Raw genomic sequence first — 13,657 nt, forward strand, 5'->3', positions numbered from 1 at the left:
TTGTGAACCCATGGACTGCAACCCACCATGCTCCTCTTTCCGTGAAATTCTCCACGCAAGGATACTGGAGTGGGTTTGCCATTCCCTTCTCAAGGGGATATTCCCAACCCAGCGATCGAACCCAGGTCTCCTGCATTGCAGGCGGATTCTTCACAATCTGAGCCACCAGGAATCCACTTGCAATGCAGGAGACTTTGGTTTGATCCCTGGGTTGGGACAATCCCCTGGAGAAGGGAATGGTTACCCACTCGAACACGAGGGAACTGGGGCGGGGGGTGGGAGGTGGAAATCTCTGCTTAATTAGGCGCTCTTATTGCATGCAAAAATATTGTAAAATTGTAACTGCTATTTGTAATCATACTTTATTTGGTGATATATTGATAAAAGAGCATAACCTGAGAAATACTAACCTAATCATGGAGAAGAGAAAGTTATACTAGAGCAAAAATAAGAAGAGGAGAAATTCACTAGATAAAGGAAAAGAAAATATTCTAGACAAAGGAAACAGATTCTGTAAAGACACTTACAGTGCGATTAGAGGTACTAAGAACAAGGTAGAAAATATAGGAAGTGGCCAGACCATACAAAGCTATCCAGCATGTTAATGACTTGTCTTTTTGTCATGGGAGCATAGCAAACTTATTGAGGTATTTTAATCAGGTATAGAGGGCATGGGTACAGGTGTCAGCTATTTAATCATGGTTATGTTTCTAAAGCATCACTCTGCCTGCTTTTAGGTGACTGTATTAAAAATAGACTGAATTAGGATTCCATAGATAGGGATGCATAGCTGCCTGAAACCATCCTTTGACATATTTTACTAGCTGTGCAATGAAGGAGGAATCAAAGCCTTACATCACTAAAATTATTAATCACACTGTAACTTAGCATGTACTACAAATATGTCCAGTTAAATCAATCAGGAAATGACAAAATAATGTGCCAATGAGGACAATATAAAAAACTCTTAAACTTTTATCATTGATGAATAACTGCTTCACTTGAGAGTGATGCTGAAGAATGTTCCATTAGATCTGTCTGTGTGATCAAATATAATACTTCCTTTTCCAGGAAAAAGAATCTCCCTGTCAGGTCACTGTTTCCTGTAGCTTTGATAAAAGCTTGGTTCCTGATCTGATGCTTAGATTCATTAAATTCAAATTCTAACTATATAGCCTCTTTCTTTCAATTAGGAAACTAACATATATTTCAAGTATTATACTTCAGAGTGGCGATAATTTGGATGGTGAAAACTTTTAGGCTTTTGGAATATCCTGAATGAAAACATAATATTGACAATTCCCATACAAAACTGGAAAAAGGCTATATATATATATATATATATATGTAGGGAAAGTTACTCCCAGAACTAATTTTATAACAGAGATAATATTGTATCAAATAATCTCAAGGAAATTGAGATTTTAAAATGCATAAAGTGTATTTATGATTCAAAACTAGATAAAACAGCTTGACTGATCAAGCTGATTTTATTGGCTGTATTTAGATTTTAGGAATGAGAGTACAAAATTGACTTGTTACCAAAACTTCAAAGGCTGAGAATGCTATAAAGTAATTCGGACATCACTCTCCCCACTTGTCCCTCATTCGCTGCATTTAGATAATAGATATGCAAGCTATAGAGCAAGCTTATGAAAGAAATTTAAATAATATCCCTGAGGACACATGTGCTCATTTTGTATATCATTATATTCCATGTTATGAACTTAATATCATCTGTAAGAAAGTAACAGCAGTGACAATTTTCCCAAGAAGATACAGGTGCCTGCTGAGATGGATCCAGGGCTGGCTGGTGTCTGGTTGGGATGGCTAATGAACCACAGCCTGATGCTCCTAATACCAGAGCAGGCAGCGTCCCCCCACTCCGCCCCCACACTAATGGTGATCCCTCCAAGTGCTGTGTATAAGCACAGATGAAGAAGCTTTGGCTGTTCTTACGGCAGCCAGCAGTATGAGTTTCAACTTTTTTCAAAATTTTATTTTGTCTTTTACCCATGGTGAGAAAGCTATTTTTGAAATCCTTAGGCAATATTAAGGGGAAGGCCACCCTGTGGCTCGTGTGGCAGCCACAAGCACTAAACTAAAACCAAAAGCCTGTCTGAGCCTGAGGGATGCATCACAGCATATGGGCTTCTTCTTGTCATTGCTTAAGTACCATCAGGCAGCCCCTCTAGATTCAGGCTCACACGGCTTTCTGAAAGATGCTGATGAAGAGCATGTTTCTTTCTGGTGTCTGGATCTTACTGGCAGTCTGTGTCCCAAAGATACATATATTCTTTGTACCTTTATTTGATGTCAAATGTATTCATATTTAAACCACTTTTGTGTACACTCCTTGCACACTCCATTTCAAATCACTTTTTGGTAACTAAAATTTTAATAGTCATGAAAAGCTTCTGCTGTGGTCAATCTATTGTACTATTGGATAGAAATCTGAAACAGCAAACATATGTTTATTATAAATACCTCATGAGTAATATCAAACCCTTTCTGTGGCTTAATCTGCCTCATTTAATTTGTAAAGAAATAAAAGATATGGCAATGCATTTACTTTTAGCAACAGAAACAATTTACATATTTCTCTTTTAATATGTAATGGCCTTTCATTGAAAGTGGCAGCTGAAAAATACCTTTAATTTTTTTTTTTAAATTTTACTTTACAATTCTGTATTGGTTTTGCCATACATTGACATAATCCACCACGGGTGTACATGCGTTCCCAAACATGAACCCCCCTCCCACCCGCCTCCCCACAACATTTCTCTGGGTCATCCCCGTGTACCAACCCCAAGTGTGCCGTATCCTGCATCGGACATAGACTGGCAATTCGATTCTTACATGATATTATGAATACCTTTAATTTTAAAATATCTTCTGATAGATCCTGAATTTCTTATTATTTAAAGAATGGTCTCATAGCTGTTAAGAAGTAAAGCATACTACATCATTTTATGGAGAAGGAACCTGAAGGTCAGCATGATTAAACACTTTTTCTGCTGCTTACAAAATAAAGTCAAATGCAGAATTGAGAAAGTAATATATGAAACTTGGTCGCTTCCTCTACCCATTTTAGGCTTTAGCTCATTTTTTTTTCTTTTTTGATAAAAGACACTTGCATAAGAAGTGGTATTAGAGTAATCATCTGAGCTATACTATATTTTCTAGTCACACCTGAGTCATGTGAAAACTGAAATTAAACAGCTGTTTGTCCATTTTGGTGTGCTGTTAACATATTTCAAAACAATTTTAAGTGATCTCATGGAACATATGCCCACTTAAAGGCATTCCTATATTTTCTTTCCTTAACTTGTTCCATAGGGAAAAATTAACACACATAATGCCTTGCTGGTTCATTAAAATGTGATTATTTTTGTACCAATAAGTAACATTTGATGGTCTGCTTATGCTATTTGTAAGTAAGTTAATAACAGTGACAGAACAAGAAGCTATAGCAATACAGCATCTTCTAAAAACCATGTCTGGAAAGCCGAGCTTCAAGTCTAAGAAAACTACCAACCAAGGACAAATTAATAAATATACATTTACCTAAAACATTTATATAATTGGCTTGCACTTATACAAAAAGACTGATTGATAATAATTTTATAAAGAGATTTTATTTCTATAATTCCTTCAGAAGCCAGCATTTATCAGTGATGAACTGTCAATAATATCTGTTTACATTCAAAATGGCTTCAAGGGATAACTGGTTAATAGCTAGATGGCCCTAGCAAAAATTAAATCAAAATAAGCAGACAGAACATAAATGTTTCTTTAAAATAGAAAATAAAATATAATGCTGCCTAATAAAAAGTATTTTAGTAACTAAAGATATTTTTGTAAAAATAAATGAATGGCACCCTCCCCACAAAATAGGTGATAATTATTCACTTGTCCTTTACCATTCTCTAGAAGAAAAAGAAAAAGTGTTCTCAAATACAACTAGAAATCAGTAAAGCCTAATTTTCCTTAATTTATATGCATTAGGAATACTCTCAGAATTCTCGGTATCTCAGCTATAACCCTCAACAGGATTTAAACATGTACATATTTACATAAATCTAAATAGCATTAGGATGGCCAGTTAAGAATACTTTGAATATATAGGGTGGTAAATTTGCATATAAAACATAGGTGAAAACACATATTTATGTATGTTCTCTTCCTCTCTCATTTCTTTTTTGAAGGTAAAACCACTTCTTCAGGATATCAAAAATAATCTATTAAAAATCCACATGGTAATTACAAAATGGAAAAAAAAGTAATGTGCCATTCTGAAGCTCAAACACCTTCTCCAAACAGTATATCATCCCAAAGGTGGTTTATATGTTAAAATAAATATGTAAAATCCTATTCTGTACAGCTCAGTCACAATTTCTTTCAAGTCCATGATCATTTTTTACTGAAACTGATCTCTACTCAGAAAAGCAAAGTCAGGCTGCAAGTTATAAAGAAGTTATATAAGTTATAAAGAATTTATATATACATGTAAGTTACTGAATGGCAAATAGAAGGGGAAAAGGTGGAAATAGTGACAGATTTCCTCTTCTTGGGATCCAAAATTACTGCAGATGGTGACTGCAGCCATGAAATCAGAAAATGATTGTTTCTTGGCAAGAAAGCAATGGCAAACCTAGACAGTGGGTTGAAAAGTGGACAATACTCTGCCTACAAAAGTCCCTATAGGTGATGGTCTTCCCAGTGGTGCATACAGTTATGAGAGTGGAAAGGTAATGAAGGCAGAATGCCAAAGAATTGATGCCTTCAAACTGTAGTGGTGGAGAAGAATCCTGAAAGTCCCTGGGACAGCAAGGAGATCAAACCAGTCAATCTTAAGGGAGATCAACCCTGAATATTCCCTGGAATGACTAATGCTGAAGCTGAAGCTCCAGTATTTTGGTCATCTGATGCACACAGACAACTCATTGGAAAAGTCCCTCATGCTGGGAAAGATCAAGGGCAGAAGGGAAAGAGGGCATCAGAGGATGAGATGCCTGGACAGCATCACTGATGCAAAGGACATGAACGTGGGCAAACTCCGGGAGATGGTGAGGGACAGGGAAGCCTGGCCTGCAGTCACAAAGAGCCGGACACAAGTGGCCAACTGAACAACATATAAAGAAGTAGGCTGAGCTTTTCCATGGATGAGACTTGAACATAGGCTTATACTCAATAGGAATGAAAATCAGCTTATCAGTCAATTCACTCCAAAATTTGGGTTAAAAAATAATGAGAAGAATGGTGGCCAGCTAGGAGCAAAAGTAAAAAGAGTTGAGTGAATCAGAGATGCCATGGCAGATAACTGTTGCTCATTAGATGGAGAGAAAAGAAGAGTAATGTAACCTGAGAACTGCCACTGGTCCAGACCAAGTTAAAATCCAACTTACAATGTATGCACTTAGTTTTATTTTTTGGTTCTACATTTATAGGCTATATATGAACATCTATATAGAAAACTGAAAGAACACATAAACCTTTCCTCTGATTCTTCTCTTCTTCCTCCTCTCCCTCTTCCTTTTTGGCAACCCAGTAAAAATTTGATACAATTTGTTGAGCACTGTGTCTAGGAGCACTTCTTGAAAGTAAAGGAAGAAGTAGCTAGTTCATCTGACTTGCATCTCTTTCAGCGACCTTTCTTTACCCCTTGCATAGGATATATGGGACTGCTGAACCTCCGTGTTATCATGATGCAACTTTAAGGAGAAAACTACATAGAATGACAGAGCAGAACCATAGATGGAGGCTACCTTTTGTCAGCAATATTATAGATGAATTATACTACTAGACTTGGAACATCTAATTCCATCTTTTTTTTTTAACTTTGAAGAAAAATAAACCTCTAAAATATTTAAGTATCTGTATTTCTGATCACTAGGATTCCTACTGAAATGTAATTCCTACTTGGCTCACCAAGCACCATTATTCAAGCTAGATAGTGGGGGAAAAAAAAAAAAAAAAAACTATTGCATTTTTATTTCCCACTCTCATTTTTAACTCTCCTTCTATATTGAGAAATTTCTAAATATTTATATCTTAGCTAAGGTCAACTTTGGCAGCAGATTCTTTGGATGATTAAGGAAGACAACAGAGAACCTGCCTCCAGGGCATGATCACACATCTTCATCGCACATGAAGATCCATGTCTTCAACTAGGATAGTCTGCAGAGCTATCCAGGAGTGATTATCTATGCCTCTCCAAATGATGGTTTCAGAAGCAATAAAATAGAATTTGTAAGGCAAGTGTAGGAATAATGACACCACATGGCCCTCAAAAGCCATTATCACTTGTGACAGTTCCAGAAACAGCTTCTAGGTTCCTGCACGGGACATGCAGATAAGAATCGTTAGACTCAAGAGAAATCCAAAGGTATGTCCTACTAATATTTTCGTTTCTCCTAGTCCAGATATAGTCTGCCAAATGTGGATCATTTTTGCAATGAATAAATGTCCCAATAAAAGTTACCATCTCATTTTTATCAGGTTTCTAGAGGAAAAGAGCTAAAATACTCAAGAAGAATGGGAAATGGTTGCTTTTAATGATTTGCCCACAGATATTATGGTAGAAAATAACACATTGATTTTAGAAAGAGAAGATTCTTAAATGTGAGATTAAGTAGGCTGTGGTTTATTCTGTATACTCTGGGGACACATGGAAAATTAAAGGTATCTTTAAAAGAGAATGAAAAACTGAATCAACTAGCATATGACCTAGAAAATTCCAGAACTTTCTTGGGTATAGAACTCAAGAAAATGGGAAGCCTGTCATTTCAATTACAACTTTAAAAGGGTTTCATCTTAAACCTCCATCTATTAGAAATGAACTAAGTTATTTATCAATCAAATAGGGGCTTCTATTTTTACTATATTTATTTCATAGATATTTTCCAAAGGTTGTTGGAAAGACACTATCTTCCAAATAGTTACAATTTGCCCCTCTGGATCCATTCTGTGATGGTTAGTTTTATGTGTCAACCTAATTAGACTCAGAGATGCCCAGATAGCTGGTAAAATATTATTACTGGGTATGTCTGTGTGAATATTTCTGGAAGAAATTAGGATTTGAATCAACAGACTGAGTAAAGGAGATCTGCTCCTATGAATGTGGCTGGTATAATCCAATCCATTAAGGGACTGAATTGAATGAAAAGATGGAGGAAAAGCAAATTTGCTCTACTTTGAGCTGGAACATCTGTCTACTCCTGCCCTCCAACATCAACACCTCTGGGTATTATGTCTTTGGATAGGACCTTAACACCAATGACCCTCAATTCTCAGGCCTTTCTACTCAGATTGGTACTATCACCATTGGCTCCCCTGGTTCCTGGGTTTTTGGACTGAGACTGGATTACACCACTGGCTTTCTTGATTTACGAACTACAGATCTTGGGTTTTTCTTGGCCTTCATAATTTCATAAGCCAATTCCTATAAGTAGTCTCTCTCTCTCTCTCTACACACACATACACATACACACACACAAATGTACTTCTACACCATACTCTGTATCCTAAGAGATTGACCTTCATAAACCTCATCAAGAGGCTTCTTTGTATGCTGGCTTCTGAGAGAGCTCAGCTAACTAGGGGATTGGCAGGAGATGGAGGGGAAGGAGGAAACTGAGGTTAGGTACATATTGCTTTGGTTCTCTTCCTGCTGAGTGGCCACTGTATACCTGTGTCTCTTTACTGAAGGTCACTCATCTCCAAAAATCCCTCTGTATATGACTCTCTTGGTTTCTAGAAACCACCCCACCTCTCATTCTTTATAGCCCTTGGTTGGCTACAATTCCACTGAAGCACAATGTTTCTATTCTCTGTAGCATCCCCTCTGTGAGTCTCTACTTTGGCATGCAATAGTCCTTTCATTAAAATCTCTCTCTAATTTGGGAAGATCCCCTGGAGGAGAGCACAGCAACCCACTCCAATAATCTTGCCTGGTGAATCCCATGGACCAAGGAGCCTGGTGGGCTATACTCCATGGGGTCGCCAAGAGTCTGACATGACTGGAGCAATTTAGCACAATTTGCTTTTGTTGAATGTGCCACTGATTCTTTCAGGGACCCCACTGACAAAAATGGTCACAGAATCCCTCTTTGATCATTCTCTTTGTTTTCTTTATATTACTTTATGGATATGGGATGATGGGGCCATTTCAGTTCAATTCAGTTCAGTCACTCAGTCGTGTCCAACTCTTTGCGACCCCATGGACTGCAGCATTCCAGGCCTCCCTGTCCATCACCAACTCCCGGAGTTGACTCAAACTCATGACCATTGAGTCAGTGATGCCATCCAATCATCTCATCCTCTGTTGTCCCTTCTCCTCCTGCCTTCAATCTTTCCGAGCATCAGGGTCTTTTCCAATGAGTCAGATCTTTGCATCAGGTGGCCAAAGTATGGGAGTTTCAGCTTCAACATCAGTCCTTCCAATGAATATTCAAGAATGATCTCCTTTAGGATGGACTGGTTGGATCTCCTTGCAGTCCAAGGGACTCTCAAGAGTCTTGTCCAACACCACAGTTCAAAAGCACCAATTCTTCGGCGCTCAGCTTTCTTCATAGTCCAACACTCACATCCATACGTGACTACTGGAAAAACCATAGCCTTGACTAGATGGACCTTTATTGGCAAAGTATGTCTCTGCTTTTTAATATGCTGTCTAAGTTGGTCATAACTTTCCTTCCAAGGAGTAAGCATCTTTTAATTTCATGGCTACAGTCACCATCTGCAGTGATTTTGGAGCCCCCCCAAAATAAAATCTGACACTGTTTCCATTGTTTCCCCATCTATTTGCCATGAAGTGATGGGATCATATGCCATCATTTCTTAATGATATAGGAAACAGTCTTCTTCATATTTTACATTAGTAATCTCTCTAATAAAAGGAAGTTTAGAAAATAATGTGCCCTAGATAGTAGAAGACCATCTCCTACCCATTTCCTAGTTAAAATTATCATGATATCAAATTTCAAAGGATTTTTATATGATTCCATCTGGTTTTCAGGAAAACAATTGTCAAGAAATCCTTACACTGTACCAGACTTTCATATAATGATCATAAATGAAAACACAAATTTAATGAATAATTGAACTGTTTCCCAAGGAATAATGAATGAGATGGTGATACAAAAGGGATTAAATGTATTTCAATATTCAGTATTTTCAGCCTCCAACTACTCTTTAATATATCAAAAATACAAATACATGTATATGCCATCAAATTTATAAAGTGATATAAAATGAAACATTGCATTCATTTCATGATTAAAACAGGTTCATTTCTCTATTTTTTCTGGAATTTTACTTTTCGTTCTATATTCATATAAAAATCTCTAGCTTACAAAGTTACTGAATCTTTGCTGATACTGGCTTACTATTTATGGCTTTCAACTAATTGCTGAGATTTAAATGATTATTTTTCTCACTATTGGTAAAAACTGTATGTTTTAAACTTTCAGTCGATTTTGTTTTCTGATAATATATTCTTACTTGTATTTCACTAATTCCTTTGAGGAAAATGTAGATAGAGCCTTTATAATAAAATATGGCATTTAAAAAAATTATTGCTATGACTTATTTTGCATAATTTCCTATGTTTGCAGTTCCTGATACAGTGTGAAAAATAGTGACTATATGACTTGAAATAATGGGTGTGATAATGTAATTTAGTGTATTACATTATAATATTTATAAAACATTTGATTGGATTTAAAATCATTTTCTGAATTCACACAATGCATTTAGTATCAGACTAATATACTGATTTTCTTTTACTTCCATTCTTCTAATCTTATTTGGTTTTAAAAGTGAATTCCCATTCACAGCCTTATTTTTTGAAACACTTTTCCCCAACTAAGTTTCTTTATTCCTCTGATTCTGTTCCATTTAATTACTATAAACATTCTCTTATTAATTTAAAAAAATTCTTCAAAGAAACTATCCATTATATCTATAACCACTGACATCTGGTCTTTTTTATTTTTTTCTATTTTTTGATAATTTCTACCTGTTGTTTTTCCCCTAGTACAGTATACACTCTTTTTTCTATTTCACTTTCACTTTAGATTTGTTATACTGAGAATCATAATTTCTCTACTTTATAATGGAAATCAGCAGATAATTTAACAGAGAGTTCACCAAATAAGAAATAGCAGATATATTACTAAGTTTTTATTTATGTAAAATATACCCAGAAAGGAAATTGTCTCACCTGTAATATTGAAGCCATTTAATCTTGTGTATAATAGATTCTATGGACTGAATTGTGTCCCTCAAAATTCATATGTTGAAGCCATAAGTTGCAACATAACTGTATCCAGAGTTAAGACCTTTAGGAGGTTATTAAATGAGGTTACAAGGGTGTACACCTAAACCTAAAGACTGGTAGCCTAAGAGGAATAGGAAGAGAGACCTCGTGCCAAGAGAGGACAAAGAGGAAAGGCAGTGACTGCAAACCAGGAAAGATTTCACCAGGAATTAAAGCCACTTGTACTTTGATCTTGAACTTCTCAGCCTCTACAACTATGAGAAAAAATTCATTTATGTTGTTTAAGTTACACAAACTACAGTATTTGTATGCCAGCCTATGCTAATACAATAAAGACTACAGTAAAAAATGTATATTTATATGTATTTTGAGGTTTAAAAATAGACAAGATGAATTGTTTGTGACAACCTGCAATTTTAAATTTAAAACCTGAAATGTTGCATTTGGGTAAGATTTCTCTCTTATACATTGCTAACAATGAACTAAAGGCTAGTTTTTTGTTTTGTTTTGTTTTGAAATTTTATGTGAAAAGAACTTTTTTTATCATTACAAGTAATTGATGTTATCTGAGTATGCATCTTGTGGAAGTATTGCCATTTTGAGTAGAAGAGCTATTCCTTAGACTTTGATGGGGTATTATATACATTGAAATGTAATAGTGTCAGGAAAATACTAAGTGCTCTAAAATGCACCCTTATCTTTTTAAAAAATATAAAACTGATTAAAAGTGAAAATGCATAATTGCTTTCAAAACTAACTATAAATAGTATAGGATTATTTCTTGTCTCTTTTATGAAAGCCACCAACAGCAAACTGATTAAATTGAGTTTTCACCAACTACTTAGTGAATTAATACCACAAGGAGAATGGTAAACAGGTTGGTCTTTGCTAGGAATTAAGAACGTAAGAGACACCAAGTGTCTCTAGCTCGAGTTTTTTGACTGAGGTAGTGTTAGACTGCCATCTGGAGACTATTTAAGTCAGATGCATCTTGAATGAGTATTAGTTTTTACATGTTTAGGGCTTTGTTGTTATTGTTTGTGTCTTTATTTTTTAATGCGTTTGCTACATGTCTTCCATATTTTGCTGATAACGATTTTGATGATTTGTACTTGGCTTTATTAAAAACAGATATGTAAATGAAGAAGGATAAGTGTTATAAAACTTTGAAATATTATTTCCAAACTTGTACATAAACATAAACAACACTATTGTCTGTGATAACATTCAGTTTTACAGTCAGTGTAACAGCCATAAACAATTGAAACAAATTACACCATAACCCATTATGTATGGCTGTTACATTGACTGTAGAATTGAATGCTATCCCTAGTAGTTCAAATGGTAAAGCATCTTCCTGAAATGCAAGAGACCTGTGTTCAATCCTTGGGTTGGGAAGATCCCCTGAAGAAGGAAATGGCAACTCACTCCAGTATTCTTGCCTGGAGAATCCCATGCACAGAAGAGTCTGGTGGACTACAATCCATGGGATTGCAAAGAGTCAGACATGACTGAGTGACTAACACACACACATGATAATAATAATCAAGTTCAGTTTTTTTTTAAGTTAATATTTACTTAGCACCATCAAGATAATACCTAACATCAAGATGCTCATAGTTTATTGAAGGCATAACATGAATTAATGCATGCTTTGTAAAAGGCAAATATTGCCTTTTCATTGTTTATGAGCATTTTTTTGGTCTGAAATAAGTTTTTAAATTATAATCTAGTTAAATTCATCTATATTTTACTTTATGCTTTGTGCATTTAGTACTTGCTTTAACAAATCTTTCATCAAACTGATGTATTGTAGAACTGATCAATTCCAAAATTAAGAGGAAAAAGTTGGGTTACCTAGTTCACCTTAAATTTTTATAAAAGGGTGTTTCCAGGATTACCAGAAAGGTGACAGAATCAGAGAAGTTCTAAAATATTCCCAGCATTTTCTTTGGGTTTCAAAATAAAATCCTTATGTTTTAACTTTACCTAATTTTTATGGTGGCCATTCTCTTTGACAAAATCCATTCCTCAATCCAACATTATTTCTCCCTATTTTTGGCTGTGCTACAAAGAAGCAGTAGTGGTCACAACTTCCAATTCATTTGGATTATCTCCTGATAGAAGTATTCCATTTTTCAAATCACCAAAAAGTAGAGCTCAGAGTGACAAAGAAGATTGTCAGAAATGTTGAGCATGAGCAAAATTTATTTTTCCCTTTGTTTATTGGAACTTGGGTTTTATGTTTTCCATGGTATGAAAAGCCAATATATACTGAATATTTCATAGAATAATTTGCAATCATTAGAATGGCAGCTCATATTTTCAAGATTTTTTTTTTCTGGACCATTGCTATAATGAGATTTAACAAGTCATTATGGTCTTCTACATAGCCAGTGCTCTGGTGGACTGAGGGAATGCAAAAGCTATGGGTTTTAATAAATTATCTACAATTTATTAAGAAATAAATTAATAATTTCTTTATACAGGATAATACAGGAGAAACAATAAATGATGAATAAAATATTCAGAAAATCTGAGAATGGCAGTGCTGATGATGTGATCATGTTCACAGATTAAAAAATGTAAATCTAAGCTTCTATTTCAGTGGGGACAGATATATGATCTTTCCATAATGAAGTGTCCAATGTAACCAACATGTAACCAGTTGGGTTAGCTAGTTCTCCTAGAAGGCAATACCATATTGGAGTGCAGGAGTGGATGTTTGCTGCTTAAAGCGGTCAGTAGTACAGTGGTTTGATTCATGTTGGATAGTTATTTGTTGTCCTTGTACAGTACTTACTCTCCCTCTCAGAGCCGTATATCATGTCAAAACTATTTCTCAAAAGTGATACATTTACTGGCCTAAAAAGACTGCAATCTCTAATATACTTCTTTATTAGGAATTACTTTGGGGCCTATATACTTTCTCATTATTACAGACATGTCAAGCACCATTGATTCTCTAGATAAGAAGCTTATCCTGCAGTCTACATTAGATGGAGAGACATTTCTTCTGAGCATAATTAAGAGTTGACAGGTTTTGAGTCAATTGTGTAGTAGGTTTGAATGGTTTTCACACATGAGCATGGATATGGGAAGGCATGGATGGTTGGGGACCAGCTACTAGATCAGTCATCATTCTAGCTGTCAGTACTGAAATGACTTTCTCCTTTTGACTTTCTCCTCTTGTTCCTTATCTCCCAGTGATACACTGAAATTCTGACTTTAGTTAGTAATCTACAGATAAGAGACAATTTTATGGTACATGAATAGAATTGAATATGGGACCTCAAAGGGAATTTTTAAGGCAACGAAGCTATTTTGCTTGATATATAGTGGTGGGTACATGGCATTATGCATTCTTCAAAATCA

Source organism: Oryx dammah, unplaced genomic scaffold (assembly GCF_014754425.2).
Source record: "Oryx dammah isolate SB20612 unplaced genomic scaffold, SCBI_Odam_1.1 HiC_scaffold_16, whole genome shotgun sequence".
NCBI classification, from domain to species: Eukaryota; Metazoa; Chordata; class Mammalia; order Artiodactyla; family Bovidae; genus Oryx; species Oryx dammah.